The sequence below is a fragment of the Styela clava genome, chromosome 9, assembly GCF_964204865.1.
Source record: "Styela clava chromosome 9, kaStyClav1.hap1.2, whole genome shotgun sequence".
NCBI lineage: Eukaryota > Metazoa > Chordata > Ascidiacea > Stolidobranchia > Styelidae > Styela > Styela clava.
In genome coordinates, this window is record NC_135258.1 from 6588380 (window position 1) to 6605953 (window position 17574).

Consider the following 17574-nt stretch of genomic DNA (forward strand, 5'->3'; position numbering starts at 1 on the left):
TATTGTTTGTATTTAGTAGCAAAGTTATGGTTTTACACTAATTGAGTTTGACGAAAATATTCATTATGTTGTGTTCCAAAATTTGATAAATAGGCCAGCACTGCATGGGAGAATAAGAAAATCTACTTTCCCTTTAAAACCTCAAATATCAAATTGTGAAATTGTCTGATTTTTACTTTTTTTTAACCATCACCACTAGTATATAACTATATACAACTATATATGAGTTTACCTAAAAAAGAGGTTTTGAAAATGTGACGTCGTAACGTAACGAAATAACTCCACATAACTTGGGAAGATTTTTACCATAATTTAGGACCCCCAACGTAGAGAATACTTTAGACAAGTGCAACTAAATGTCAAGTGCAAAAATTAGAGTCCACCACTCCATTTTAAAAGAATTGCTCACGAACTACTCACGATTTTTATGATTTTAAGTTGTTATATATGTTTATTCACCAAAAACATATTGAGAGAATACGCATGAAACTTCGTTACGATTAAACACACCATCGATCTAAAGAAGCGACGAGAAGGCGTTGAAGCTGATTTGAAATGCAACGACATACATGACAAATAACTATTTAATTGTTAGAAATAATAATCTACATTATACGCCTGCAGTTCAATATTTAAAAACCATCACCAGAGTAATGGTGACAAGAAAAGCATTAGGAGGCGATTATGAGCTATGACAAAAGCTGATAAGTTAAAGTATACAAAATTTAAGTTTATACGGCAAGCTATTTTGCAATACTCTATTCCATCTTCTGCTTAAAATTAGTTGATTTCTGTCACCGCCCTACCAATAAGATATCGTACGGGAGTTTCCATTTAATGATCGTGACTGCAAAACCACAATGAAAAACACACGTACGCTTTTACCATATTAGCAATGCTATCTTTTTACTGAAGAACCTTTCATATGAAGAAATTAAATCACGCACCCATTCTCATATAGTTGGTAATAACTAACCAAAATCGTTGAACGATGATATACCTTTCCGCGCTGTAAAAGACTAAATTATTCCACTTACGCTACGCAATAGCCTTACTGCTTGCGAGTTCGGAATAGCCACTATACTGAAATTGAAATATCGAACTGGCTGGCACCGCCCTATAGACCGATATAAACTTTCATTCTGATGTGTATTGGTTAGCTTGATCATCGCTAATATGCTTCTGATATTTCAAAAATCTAATGTTAAGACTCATTGAAAATACTATCAACTAAATAAACACCGATTATAATATCTATATAATCTTAATCCTTGATATAAAAATCGCCTGCTGTTCCTATATTGCACAATAAATAAGATTACACAGCGCAATCTTTCACGGTAATTTGGACATAAAACATGGATAATTCTTTCAAACTACTCGTGTTAATTTTATTACCCATTGCGTAAATTCTTTAATACGATCATAATAACGGATAGAAGGCACCCTGTATCGGATCGCACAAAACCAAAATAGTTTAGAATTGGAGATTTATTGCCCTTGGAACATTTAAACATATATATTTAAAATATATAAAAAGACATATTATCTGATAAAAATTATTCTGTTGGTAAAATACACTGCCGTAAATTAACGTCCTAGGAATTTACAGAGTTATGCTGAGCAGATGTAGAGCTACACAAAGGATCACTTTCTACAAATAATATACTATCGAGACAAGAATGGACGTACAGAACGAATATAATTTGGAATTGAGAATTTATTGCCCTCGGAACTATCAAAGCTATGAAAACTATTTGGCATATATATATTCTGAAGATAAAAAAAATTCTGCTAATCTTCTACGATCAAAATACACTTCCATGAAATTAGTATCCTAAGTATTTACGGTACAAAGCTGTTTTTTATACTACGTGAATTCGCGCCTGTTCTAACATACTAAAGAGGGGATGGCATTTTTGACCAGTAACTCATTGTCTTTTCGCTGTGCGCTCTCGATGGTTTGGCAACAAACTGATGGACAACACCAGTCACAAAAAGCGATATTTTTGCATAACGATTCCGATTAAACAAACGATACAAAAGCGAAATCAATACATTGTCACCTGCAAATGATCTGTCACGTGTCATTGAACTATTGGCTTCATTATTCCGCCATAACTGAACTATTATCCGAAGTCATCAGCGAACATACGAGTGTGAAATATATTTAACTAACTTGTGAAGAATAGTGATAATGGCGTTCGGATGATATACGGGCATCAAGTTTAATTCACCGGCAAGGTTAAAAACAAATATTATGAAACCACCAAATCTGATAAACTAACAAATGATCGAACAGAATGAATATATCATTTTAATCGCCATTTGAATTAGCGTGAATACAAACTAATCCCAAACTCGATATAGACATGAACTGGTAACCGGGCGCGCGGCCGTGGTACGCTACATGATGAAGCCGCCTCGTCGGCTTTCCTCACCACCTCGGTAGAAATGTTATCTTATCCTAATAGGGTCACGATATTGACAGAAGGTTTATCCTATCCTACACTTCCTACCTACGATTGGTGCCGTTCCAAATTAAAACAACCAATCAGTATCCATCTTTAGTCGTTTTTGTATAAGAATAGGCGTGGCATTAAATCAGCATGCTATCAACTTTCTAATATAAATGTAATTGCGCGCATAATTCAATATAACAACGGTTGAACAGCGGGAATAAATTCCGTATTTCCTGTTATATACTTTATTGTACTTTGGTTTGAGCCTCGTATTGTATTATATACAATAATGCCTTGATAGCAATAGTTAATTAGAAAAAGCAGCTCTGATCAGTATAAATACGATATATCGAATATTAAAAAACTTCAAAATATCACCAAGAATTATTACGTCCACAATTACCTATCTAATTATTGATACTGTAAAATATTATAAAGAAATAATAGGTCCAAGTTTCATATCATTCCAATGGTTTACTGGTATGTATGCAATATAAATCACATTCTCCTACCAACTGGTAGCTCAAATATATAAGACAATTTTCCCTGTCATTTTAGTCTATGTAACATACGACGCGCATTTGCCTTACTATAGAGAAGTTCGACGCTTCAAGAGTGAGTCGCCGATCACCGAGCACCAAATACACCGCAGAACGTTTTAAGTTCTTCGGTATACTGGTATATATACAAACGAAATCGTGAAAGATTCCAACAAATCAACATTGAAAAACTGATACTATTATTATAAAGCTTGCTGATTCCAACCGCTTCGGCTGTAATGAACAATACACAACACCTACATGCCCAATTATTTACCACATAACTTTTTTCTCAGACGTGTCGTTGTGATTTTTTCTTAAAAATTCACTAAAGAAATAAGAAACCACGTGAAAAATCTTGAAAATAAACGCAAAAAAGTTTTGACTGTCGACAAAAACTTCAACACATTTCTCCGTTCAGAACCAATCCCTCGCGATGAAATGCTTCAAGAACGCAATAGAGATATCTCACCTTTTTCGCGTCGCGTTCGATAGGCTTTCTCGCTCGTTAAAACTGCTAGCATCATTCTTGCATTTCACTTAAATTTCTATGTAATTACGAACAGAGCGGTCAAAGAAGAATGGTGTAGTGCTGTTACTACGTTAAATCTCTTATGGGTTCATACACGACCAGTTACTCATATTTACCCGTGCTTTTGCGCTTGTGAAAATGTAAAAGTGAAAACTTATGTGTATAGACATGAATTGGTGATATAGCTCTAATACAACTATCGTTCATACCCTGTTCTGATGTTTCTGTCTGAAATTTATAATTCTCTCGTTAACTCAATATTCACAACAATTTTAGTCCCAACTTATAGGAATCTCGCGCGCATGCAATAACATCGTCAAATTAATGGGCATATTCAATATTAACCTATTCATCTTAATTTATGCTAATATTTTGCTTTTCTTCATTCCAATAATATAAAATACGTTTAGGAGATTCACGAAGTTTCACTACTCAAGCGGAACGCTGACAGAATCAGCTGATTAACTTTAATTCATACATGGAGGAACAATGAGATTTCAAGTTAGTCATTTCGCCGGCGGGGATTGTTGAAAATTGCCGCCTACGAAAATGTTTGCTTCCGCCAGAGGTGTAATAAATGAAATTACTTTCCATTATTTGTGTTAAAACAATTGCTGGATCATAGACTGATGTGTCTGACGTAATAATAGAATTAAATTTGAAAATCAGTTTTGATTGGAACGATTATCTAGTGATATTGAGACGGCATCTCGTAAGTCAATTTCAACTACGTTATCAAATGCTAATAGAATTAAATTTAAATGTCAGTTTCGCCTGAAATTATTGGTATTTGGTAATCTACAGATAATGTGATATTGAGTCAATTTCTAAGACACATCATTTGTTTAACTTTTCCAACCAAGAACGGCCATGTGTCACTCCGCTATCAAATGTGAGCTCTACTCCTCATATAGTGTTCTTGTATTTGGTCCCATTGCATTTGAACCCACGTACATTTGAACCCACGACGATTGCACCGGCATACTATTGCACCTATGGATTTTTATTTTGTTTTACGAATATTTGAACCCATACTAACCCTAACCTACGGGGTTTAGCACCCGTATATAGATTGAACCCGCGGATATACACATGGGTTTCAAATGTACGGTCACCCTTGTATTATTATAAATTGTTGCTTGTGTATATCTAAGCTCGGAACAAAATCGAGGATGAATTCATGAACAGTTTTTAAACGTAGATAATTTTTAAACATAGATTGTAAGAAAGAGTATTGCGATAACAGAGTAAGATAGGATTTACATATAAACCCCGGGAGAGTAAAGCTGATAAGACAGCTTAATCGTATGGCGAAACGGTTACCAGTCCTTGTAGGTAGGATATAGGATTAGTTATAGTCAGCAATTTGTTTCAGATGAATGGGTTTGACTGGTGTAGGATGCCGTGAACAAGTCCAGAATCCATATCGCCAGTGGCGTAGCCAGAGGGGGTGGTTTTGCGGGTCGGGACCCCCCCTTTTGAAATGTAAAAAAAATAAAATCACTTTTCTGTATCATAGATGGCAATTTTCCGTAGCTTGAAATGCTTTTTAGACCCCCAAGGCTACTAGAACACGCGTATTCCAGCGTTCGATCGGACCCGCCAGCTGTTTCGATCTAACTTGGCAAATAAAAATGTCAGAAGCCCCCCTTTGAAAATCTATGGCTACGCCTCTGCATCTCGTAGCAGGGTAAATCCAAGCAGGGTAATCAGAAGTGCAGTGGCGAGCGTATTTCGAACGCTTAGAGCGGTACGCCACACCGCCGAGTACTGGTATTTTACAAAGAGAGGAGAATCTACTCTCTCAAAATCAAAGCTGAGAGTAAACATTGAAAGGATATTATAAACCGGCATCAGGTTGATTCTCACTCCACTGCAACAGCATGCTACTGTAGGGCGTGGGGTGTGTGTGGTAGAACGTACAATCGCTGATAAATGAGAATAATAATAAATTCAGAATAGAAAGTTTACTGTGGTGTACAGTTCCACCGCAAAACTGGGAGTTGCGCGTCCCTCCTGCCCACACAATTAAACATGGAATTTCAATTTAACCTGCACGAGTCCACATCAAATAAACTATTGAAATAACCAGCAATTTTTAAGTGAGTAGAAATTATAAATTACAATGCAAGACGTTTGCTTACAGGACTACTTAGTTAGTTTTTGCATATGAGGGATGCAAGGACATTGTGTATTGACCTGCATGTTATTTCTTCTCGTTTACACCTCCTATTCAGGATTCATATTTGGCCGTTGTCACAAGCTTGCTTGAACGGAATAGCATTGAAATAATATATAAAAATAACATAATCCCTTTCAACGAAATAGCAAACTATAAACATACTGATAGCGGTGTACCCAAGATTTGATGTTTGCAAACACAATAGGCAGTTGTATAACAATAAAGTAAAGATGGAACAATCAATTGCAATATTATTGCACCACTGTTGATAATACAAAATTGTGACTCTAAGCCTCTGATTGAGACCCAATACTGTTCGATATTCTATTTACCTCCTATTGTGCTCTCTGCGTGATGCCGCATGTAATTTCATGAAAATATTTTGAGCTATTAATCCTGTTAGCTGTGCAAATCTGTATAATCCTATTTATTAAATAAATTGTACTATTACCTCAATACGATTACAGTCAACACGTGTCTAATTCTCCTTTCCTGTATATTACGTTGGTAAATATCGTACAGCTTTTCTAAGCTTTAAACATGGCATATATACACAGGGTGTCCATAAAGTTCCTTTACAGTTTCATTTTTTATGAAGTCAGTTCTCAAAATATCTTAACCAGTTTTTTTTTATCAGTAATTGTTTAGTTAAGTATTTTTACTTCCTCTATCACAACTATGAGGGCCAAAACAATATATGGTATCGATAAGTTCTCTTTGCAATTTTAAATTTTTTTAAGACTTTGTGGACACCTTTATATATGGCAGTCAAAAAGCTGTCTATACGAAGGATGTAATTCAAATGTCTATCTGGACCCATTCCTATTACTAGTTTGTTCTTATAGTTATCACAAGTGTGAAGTATCATGGCCCAGCAGAGTGAACCAATGATGTATGTACAAGAATCCAGTTTTGAACGTCTTATGTATCGTTATGCAATTTAATATATTTCGCGCAGAATGCGTGCAAAATTTTCTATATACATTATTATCATACTACTGTCACGACCCCACCCCCTTTAACAAACTAGCCAATGAAGTCCCACATTGGCTTTATTCGTTTAGAAAGTGACCGTGGACACTTCATGCGCACAAGTAATAAAATCTCCATTCCATAGTTTAATATTTGATCAGGTGGGCAAGCAATATCGTTAACCCAATCCTGACTGCAATAAAGGTTGAATTTATTCATCCTTTTATATGAATTTTGTGTGCTAACTTTATTGCTAGGTGAGCTATGTAAGTATGATATAGTAGTATACTTTAAATTTATTACCGGGAATGCATCAAAAAGGGAATTATTAGTTTCTGCATTATTAATATAAGAGTAAACAAACCTATTTAGTAAAGAACTAGAAGTACAGACCACAACGCAGTGGACTACATGTCAGAATATTATTCTCTTGAGGTAAAATGAAATGAAAGATTATACCTGGCAAAAATTTTATATAAAATGCATTGTCATATAACAATAGTATTATCATAAAAGTTTTTAAAACTCGGCTTTGCCTTGGCATAAAGATCCAAAGTACATAGAGTAAAAACAACGATAAATTTTTATTTATTTTCAATAGGTAAGGTCATTGTTCAAAATCAAGTTGTTTTGGCTCTTTTACCTCTTACATTATATAAAATCTCGTTGGAAAGTGCAGTGCATGAAAATCGTCTTTGTAAGAAGAACAAACGCAAATTGAAAATTTAAAAAAAGTTGGATAAAACACTACATACAAGAAACGTTACAACGAAGTTTCACGACTTCGATTTGAGCTTTAGACAACTTTCAAAAGATTCATAAGCAGTGGCGTGTGTACGGTATGGGTGCCATGGGCGTCGTTTGGACTTGGGCGCAAGAAGTATTCATCGTAAAATGTTTCAATAAAATAATTTCAAATTGGAAATAATTGAAACCCGTATTTTCTACATAATTATCAACGTACAAGCATTTCAAGGTAACAACTCTCGTTAAAAATTGTCGGTCACGATCAAGGCGGCGTATTTTTAAATTTTGCCATGGGTTGCCATTTTACGTAGATACGCCACTGTTCAAAAGAATCTTCAACGTACTTGCATCTTGCCAGCTCATAATAGTTGATTCACTTTATTACACACCGGGCTAGCTTGGTTAGGATGTTAATCCCAAAATTTCGACAAGCGACGCCGATACTTTTATAGCCACCCCCTAACACTACGTCATCGCATCAGTGAGAACTGTAAAAATTTACAACTGAAATTGTATAAAAAAATAAAAAGGACTGTTGTGGTGGCCTCAAGCAAATAAAAGTTGGTTCTCATAACTTGGATGTTATATTAGAAAAAATTTGTCTATTCGAGATCAACAAATGACTCGTCGTTTGAGAATTGTCAATATTATGTCACAATGTGTGAGTACAACAGATTTGCGTAAAACGATTTTACCGTTTATGATGTAATAACTGAACAGAAGTAAATATTTGTGAAGAAACACTAGCAATTGTATTTTCGCGCTCAAAACGTGTGTAATTAAAAATTACGTGCGGTAATGAAATCAATATTTTTTTACATAATGTAGCATCGAGGTTGTAAGTTGAAATACCGAAAATTTAATGGATCTCATTTGTGATTGCGGCATAAGCGCTAAATTTTATTCATCTATTTCACTCTAGCAAAATAGTGACTGCTACCATCACGGCGTGAGGCTTTGACAATATTATATCAATCAACATATGCACCTCACTCGTTTGAACCTGAACCGACAGGAACCAGGAAATGAATAACTGAACTAGGCCAAAAACCACCAAATTATCAAATTATATTTTTGGAAATAATAAAATACAGTAAAATTGAAAACAATTCTCTGTTTGTGGGCCAAGGTCGAAACACTTCCATAAATATTCAATTCCCGAAGTATGTGAACCAAGATGGCGGACACCGGAACGTAGTATGTGTACCAGGTTAGAGTTAGGTCATAATTTTAGGTACAAATACTACAAGAGTCACTTGGCTAGTCTTTGAACTCGTAATAGAACTAGAATAAGAATAATTGGAATTATGGCCTAACCCCAACCTGGTATACATACTACGTTTCGGTGTCCGCGATCTTGGTTCACGTACTTCGGGAGTACTCAATTCTCTACCTATAGAGAAAGTTCATCTTGGTTATATTTCTCAGAACGCTATATAGTGGGAACTTCGACGACCTATCTTGTGTTTGGAAAGAGATCGAAGAACCCGGGGGTGATTATTTATCAAGGCAAAATACCCCACTACATAACACCGCCGAAATTATGCCAATGAAATTGAACTTTTACGCCCTCTAGCGCAAAACATTCTAACATCCTCACCGAAAACTTACCCTACGGGCGAAAACATTCGCCCATTTATTAGGAAAAAGTATCAGCATGAAAGTGAAACGACACGATAAACTAGAACGCTAAAATTATCTATTCATATTTTGCAAATCTTGATTAATATACCATTAGTTCATTTGTTATTATTCAACTCTTCTCATTTAGCTGTCCTAATGTGGATATTCAATCCTTTGCCGTAATGCTTTTTTGATGATTCAATATTGCCTAATTATTCCACCTTAGTTAGAATCTGTATGTTATTATTAAAAAATGAAAACTAATTTCCCAAATACTCTCTTATTATAATTGTTATATCATTATGCTAATTTCGTATCATTTATAACCATCAAAGTCCCACTGTAAATTTTTCAGACAATGTAGTTTATTTCAGTATTGCAACCCTTATCTTCATTCAAACTCTTGAGATGATCCATTAAATATCGCTCGCTGGTGATCGCTTTTTGATCTCTCTTATCAGCTAACTTCATGATAAATTACATCAATGTAATGGTTTTCACATAATGTGTACATTTTCGCGCCAAAATGATTGACAGGTGCGCTACTAAACATCATTGCGTGGTATATAATCCTAAGGTTGAATGGGGCATTATATTGGTGATATATTTTGAATTATATTCAGAGTAAGAACAAACGAACTATATGCTCACATACAGGCAGGTTAAAAGTTGTAGTTATTTCAAAAAAGTTGAAACAGGATTTATGATCTAAAAAACGGGTGCGTACCAGATTAGGGTTATGCCTTAATTTTATTCCGATTTTCCTTATTTCAGTTTTATTACAAGTGCGAGGACTGTCTGTGTTAGCTAAATGACTATACTCCTTGCACATAGGTTTCCGTCCTTTTACAAAACTTGATGCGAAGTAGGCGAACAAAATTAGTTACCTCCATATATTGGTACACACACTTCTGGAGCGCCAAAAATAATACACGAAAAACAGTAAATATTACTTTTCCACTAACAGTATTTTATTCCAGTGTTCGATAATTCGTCACCCGGTAGTACAAGGTACATAGTTTAGATGGTACTTCGTAAACAAAGTAAAATATTCAATAAACAAGAATCGGAGATAACGCGTCCTCGACCTGTTTAAGTGGGTGATAGAGTAATCACAATCCAATGGTGTCAAACATTTAATCTGTAATTTGGCTTGCAGTAGTAGTATGCTGAATATCAAAGTAAATACATATAAGAGTTACCATCGACTTTTCATTTTATAACATTTCAAGACATACATACCAATAGAGGATTCAATATTATAGAAATAGGTTCTCATTTGTACCGTTCTTAAATAACAACAGGTTTTTCCATTTCAAAAAATCATGTTAAACTTATAGCTTTAATAAAACAAAAACAGTTCCTCTGAATATAACGACATTCAAAGCACATTCCATGGATCCTACTGCACATGACTCACCATAATGAACAGACTTTTATAGATGTTTTTATTCGGCTCTAGATAAGAATCAACATGAAGTCGAAAAATTATAGCACTCATCAATGAATCAAGATTTAAAATTATAAACATTTTGATATTCTCCACCCACGAGTCTTACCACGAGGCGTAAACATTCCCTAGTTTTTCTGTTGACACTGAATTAAACTCAGACCATCAATATCATTTATGAAGACTGCCCATTAACCTATTACATAGGATTAAAATGGTTCAAGTTTCTGAAGTGTGGTTGGTTGAATCATTATAAGAGAGGTGTTCATTTATAGAAAAACTCGAAAAGACTCAAAACCTTCGGGAAATAATATCAATTTGGACCTTCACTGGGACATACTATTTCAGGGATCAATTTGAAAACAAATAGGACGTATAATTTATTGGGAATATTTGTTTAAAGCAAGGTCACGAGAACCCAGAAATAAAAGAGAATAATTCTGAGCAAAGTTACAGACGACCAATAGGATGTAAAAGCTACTGAGACTATAAGAAATTATGTTTTAGGATTGCTCGTTTGTAAAAACCGAATAGCGGGAAGCTTGGAGCAATTCGTGTAAATACGACCAGAAACATATCTATGAAAAAGAAAATTCTACATAACTGAAGTTCTTTGGAAAAAACTTTGGACATAGAATTGTTTGTCTGGTAGTTATACTCACTTTAAACGGGTGGGAGTTCACAGCCAATCAAGTTTGGCGACCAAAAGCTTGAACAGACAAGTACGGAATATTAGGAAAAAGATGTAAAAGCTACTGAGACTATAAGAAATTATGTTTTAGAATTGCTCGTTTGTAAAAACCGAATAGCGAGAAGCTTGAAGCAATTCGTGTAAATACGACCAGAAACATATCTATTAGGCTTGCACGTAATTGACAAAAATCAATTCCGTAATTACGGCAAAATCAATTACGTAATGACCCCGTAATTGCGATATTTTTCCACGCATTTAAACCTATCGTAACATCCCATTGAATCCACTTTTTTTCCGAATGGGACATTGAAGTTGGGTTTTCCTATTCTTGGCAGTAATACACGCCGGCGGCAGATGTTAAAGACAACTATCAAGGAGTGAATTCAAATTAATTTTATTCTGATTTTTATCTTTTGTGTTAGGTTTGGTTTTTCTTTATCACCTTCGCAAATTAACCGTCCCATTTTTATGCGATCAATTTTATTTTATTATTACCGACACTGGTATACGGATATTTATGGAAACGATAGTTTTTTAAAACCACCTTAGTACTGAATAAAAATTACGGGTTTCTAATTTATTAACCAACGACGAGCGTATTCTCTCATTTGATTACACTTGCGATTTCCTCGCGACGAAGACTTGTTTTTGCAGCGTTTTCTGCATTATCCGACATTACTGCCTTGTTAGCATTTTTATAATAATAATCATTGATGTCGACTTATTGACGATATTCCGATTACCATGCTTCATTTTACATTCAATCATTTCGCGGACTGAATGTTTATAACATTATTTGCGATAAATTTAGATCAAATATTATTTATTTGCGTTTAATTTAAATACCGAACTTATATGACATGCCCTCTCCGAAAATACAACGTTATATCGCAAAACAATGCATTTTGTGACACTCACAACATTTATTTGCTAACTCAAGTCGGCGATCCGGACTGATATATAACGATAAAACCGTTAACAGAACATCAAGATTTTGTAATAGAAAATGGATCTCGCACAGAATAAACACACAGGCTCATATTTGATTATATATGATAGCAGTTAAATTTTCAACGGTCCGCGAGGAATCCGTCGTTTTGGTTCATTACGCAATCTCTCTTTTGTCGTCTTATTGCTATTTGATAAGCGTGACATTAATTATCACGGCGAGGTAATGGCGCGAGTGATCAATCGCTCTTTTCGCTTATTTGGTTCCAATTCGTCGCGAAAGCTCTTCGTTAAATTTCACAAGATCGTCGTGTTGAAAGGTTATGGATATTTTCCTGTTTATACCCCAAGTCTGAAATGAAACAGCCAAAAACAATATGATATTCCATGTTCATATATCAAGTGTTGATATTAACAATAAAGAATGGTTAAGCATTGCTAATCCAGACTTGGTGGGGAATTCCCACTATTCAAACGCGTGACTATAAAATAGAATAAAATAGAAACGGAACATATATACCATAAGTCAATGGTCGGCAACCACCGGGCCGCGGCCCATCACCGGTCCGCAGAAAGATTACTACCGGTCCGCAGAAAGGTGACCTAAAAACAGACAAGGCCCTGATAACATATATACAATCGAATATCTACAAACCCCACGACTGAAAGCTGGTGTTCCGTGTTGTTGTCTTCAAATTCTTTTTTATATTTTGGCATATTTAATGTCACAGTTTTCAAGGAGATTTTGTTTCTTGTGATAAATATCTGCACGAAGTTGAAACAATAACTAAACAGCTAAATGTAAACGGAAACGTAACAATTTAAATTTAATTATCGCTCAAACCCCATTTTTAATCATGTTCGGGAACATTGACTCGTTTTCGTAATGTAAATTATAAAAGTTGCTTAAAGCTGGGAAAATTTGAAAACCCGACTCGTAGAATACCCTTAAAGAAGCAATAAATTCATTCAATAGTAGAAGTACAAGTAGGATTTTTGACGCCAGAAAGACGACCGACCATTGAAGGAGAACTACGTGTTTGCCTTTCCTAAATTCAGACCAAGATAAACGATGCGTGCTCATTTAAACAAGTTCATATACCATATTAAAATTGCATTGATATTAACGGCTTCGAACAGCCAGTTTTAAATATTTGGTTTAATCTCATTGGTACTTCAGTGTACTTTTGTTCTCTGGAGTAATGAATTTGTTACGTCTTTTTACAACTTGAGTCATTGGTCTAATTGTAATTTCATTCCTACGCAAAACCTGACAGTGATTATTGCTTAATTTGATAGTTTCCACGAAATTTAGAAATTTTCATTTGTTGTTCCGCGAAAAATTCATAATCTAAAAAGTGTTCCGTGGTTCGAAAAAGATGGTAAATATCGATGTTTCATACAATCTCCGGATTGGAAACAATAGCACAAATGCCGATCTCGCAATAAATATCATCACCTTCGTTTTTGTGTATATTGTCAGCATAAATTTTCTAACGCGTTTGAATTCACTACATAAGCATAGTTCGTTTATATAAAGGTGGTCCATCAAAATTTTGACCAGGCTAAACCGGACCGTCACTTAAAAAAGGTTGCCGACCACTGCCATAAGTAACGGAAAACTGGAACAAGTAAATAATAAATAAAAGTAAAATGGATACAAATGTTTAATAGACCATGTTTCATAGATTGATCTCCTGCGTTCATTAGTCATTTCACCCGAAGAAGTTGAAACCGGGCGTGTTAGCGTCCATCGGTCTTAACACAATTCTTCCTCCTATCTACGGTTATTATGTACATTGGCCATGGCCATGCTAGATAAGATGCGAGAGAAATTGAAACCAGGTGTGTTGGCGTCAATCGGTCTCAACGCAATTCTATCCCTTATCTACGGTTAAGTTGCGGGAGAAGTTAAAACCAGGTGTGTTGGCGTCAAACGGCCCTACTCAGTTCTTCCCCCATTAACTACGTTAATAATTTACATTGGCCACGCCAGATAAATTGATAATAGGTTAGTAAATGGCAACGCGTCATGCGTTCACCTACGTAACAAGAGAGAGAAAAACGGCTGCGAATACCGGAACTCTAACTTCTTCTACTTGTTGAGCTTTCATTTTTCGCAATCGACGAAATTGACTGCTTTGAAGAAAGCTCGTTTCAATGCAATAATTACGACTTTACGTAATTCGTAACTTCCCTTCCGTAACTCCAAATAATTACGTAATTCCGTAAATCCGTAAATTACGTGCAAGCCTAATATCTATAAAATAGTAAATTCTACATAACTGAAGTTCTTTGGAAAACACTTTGGACATAGAATTGTTTGTCTGGTAGTTGTACTCACTTTAAACGGGTGGGAGTTCACAGCCAACCAAGTTTGGCGACTATAAACTTGAACAGACAAGTACGAAATATTAGGAAAATAAGACAGCACAATAAAGTATCTGTAGAATAAGCACAGCGAGGTAGCTTCATATATTTGGGACTCCACAGGTATTTGGAGCAGATTGATTGAATACGCGTAAACTGTTCTAAGGGTACTATTGTTGTTTCCGCGTCGTTTAGAATCCGCGAAACAATCATGGAATTGTTCTTTGAAATTCCAGTAATATTACTTATTTTTCTAGCCCAGCATTCGTCGTTCGCGTTTTTGCCAAAGTGGATGCCAAGAATTTTAACCTATTTGAGTTTATGCCTGTTGAATTTATAATAAGGAGTCTGCTTTAGAACCTCTTCCGCTTAGTTGTTTGAACAAGGTATCTTTGATTTTTTTATATTTGTAGTTTGTTTGAGTGTACTGCTCTTGATATAAAATTTGTATCATCTTCCTATTCTTTCTTCCTTTTTCCCCAGTATTATTATCTTAATATTTTTAGTGACTTATTTGGTGGCTCTCACAAGGGGTTCTATGTTTAAAGCATATAGAATCATGCTTAAAGGGCAATCTTGCGTAATTCCTCACTTTGTTGTTATTTCGCTGGTAAATGCCCAATTGATTTATATAGTACTTTTTATAGTTGTGTACAGATTTTTCATCAGACTCAGGATTCGTCGTCGTATTTACGGATTACCTTTTTTGTAAATTAAGATCACCCTTGCTATTTCCTGATTGTTAGGTAGGAATAAATAATAGAATTGGGACTTGGGTTAGTTGCTTTCTGATTACTCCCTAGAGCAGACATGGGCAAAATACGGCCCGAGGGCCAAATCCGACCCGCTGGGTAATTCAATCTTGCCCGCCTGATGCTGCCACAACCAAACTGAAATCAAATTTTAATGTTTCAGCTAAAATAGCTCAAGGAATTTGTTGAGATTGCGGTTAAATTAGGTTTTGGCACGAGCCTTATTGTATTCCACCTTTGCTTTGTAACACTGTAAATATTGTTCATAAAATGTAACTTATTACGTCATATTTATATGACCCGCCAGTCTAAGTGGGCAAAATTTTTGGCCCCTGGTTTAAAAACCTTGCCCACCCCTGCCCTAGCCTAGAGGGTCAAGTAACACATTTTTCTGTATCAGACTCGGGGTTCTTTGCCGTAATCCCAGATTACCGTTTTTTTATAAATCAAGATCACTCTTGGTATTTTCCAACTGTTAGGTGTACGGCTAAATAATATAACGTTATCTATTTTGAAGGAAGGTGAATTGAAGGTGGTGGTGTATTCGCCTATTTCAATTTTTGTAGCGCTTTCAGCCTCATCTGATTCTATCGAAGAAGTATTTTTGTTGGCTTTTTCTCTTCTTCTGTTACACTCGCAACCGTTTAAATTAAGTTTTTCTTTTTATGTTGTACCTCCTGTAATTTCGTTTTTAAATCTTCGTACTCCCTGGCGCTCAGAGGTCACGTTTCTTGTATGTAATGTTTTAATTCATTTTCTATTTAATTTTGTTTAATGTCGGTATAGGTTTTGTATGTACTCCATACGCATTTGCCTCTTTTTTGAGTTTATGTTTAGCAAAATCGCACCATGTCAAGATTCTTTCAAATTTTTCGAGTTCGCTCCGGAAAAGGTTATATTTTTGAACACGTTCCTGGATCTATGGATTGTTTCAATATTATGTTGTTGTTGTTCTTGTTCTTTCACACGTTTTTGGACACCTAGTGGAAAAACTATCAAGTCGCTTTTCTCTTTGATTACTGGACCAATTGCTCTGAAATTGTCAGTGGTTGAAGATAAAAATTTTCTTGAGAAAGCTATTACTTCCCTTTATTTCTAATATTCCTGATAGCCCTGTGGGATTCGTTTTTTTTTGACACGTAATGGATTTGTTTTTATGCTGGCACTCTTCTTGTTCTTTTGATCACGTGCTCATCGAACGTCGGTGGTGTGTAACGAAATGCTTGCTTTGCTAAGTCGTAGGTACCGGTGGGTACCCCTAGCGTCAAAGTTAAGAACTGCTTCGCTATGATTAACGTGGACATATATTTAAGCGTTGATCTCTTGTTGTTTTTATCATATCCATAAAATCGAGGTTTTTAAAATGGTCCGAATTACTTCTTTATATGCCCCTATTCCCGTCTTTTCTTTCGGTAGTGTTCAAGTTCTATTTCTGGAAACATTAGGTGATCTGCAAACTAGTTTATATGATATGCCGTAGTTTTAAGAACAATTTCCAAGTTTGTCGATACATAATACCTGTCCATCCGACGCGATTGATTTCTAGCTTTGATGGTATAGGACTTTTTATTCGGATTGCATTTTCTGTTCGGATCTGTTAAATTTGCTTTTATTACGTATTCTTTTAATATTTTTGCTGCTTTGGTTAGACTAAAGTTTTAGGTGTTTGGGCATCTATATTATGGGTGATTGTATTCCCCAGCGAAAATCAAAAAACGTCGTCGTTGCTGTATTTTGTTTTTAGATGTGTTGTTAGCTTTAAAAAAAACTCGGATTCCTTATTTTTGCGGGACCATACGTATTTACAATATTTAGCGTCGGGTCAAAGCACTTTATCCGCAACAAACATGCCTTGTTTTCGATTTAAATTTTGTAGTCAAGATCTGCATCCGACATGGAGTTTGCAATCAGCAAGGCGATTCCGGCCCTAAAATTAGGTAGATTCTGTAATTGCGTTCGTCGGACCAGGTTCTAATCTTTCCAGTGTTGATTCTAGTTAATAACGATGAGACATAAGGACATTGAAATAAAGGGATATAATTTTCATTTTATAGAATTACTCCAAAGAAAGAGCCGGATTTGTTTTGTTTAACCATATTTTTACTTTTTAGTCACGGGCAGTCTTGTTGAAGATGTGGAGAATGAGCTATTCATGCTTTCTTGTCTTTTGTTTCAAATTGACGAGGTTGCAACAGTATTTTCTGTGCTTGTACCAGACACTTAAAGACTCTCCGGGGCAGAGGAAAGCTGCGGAGCGTCCGATAAAACCGACGAGAATGAGATGTCCTGAAAGTTAGGGTTCT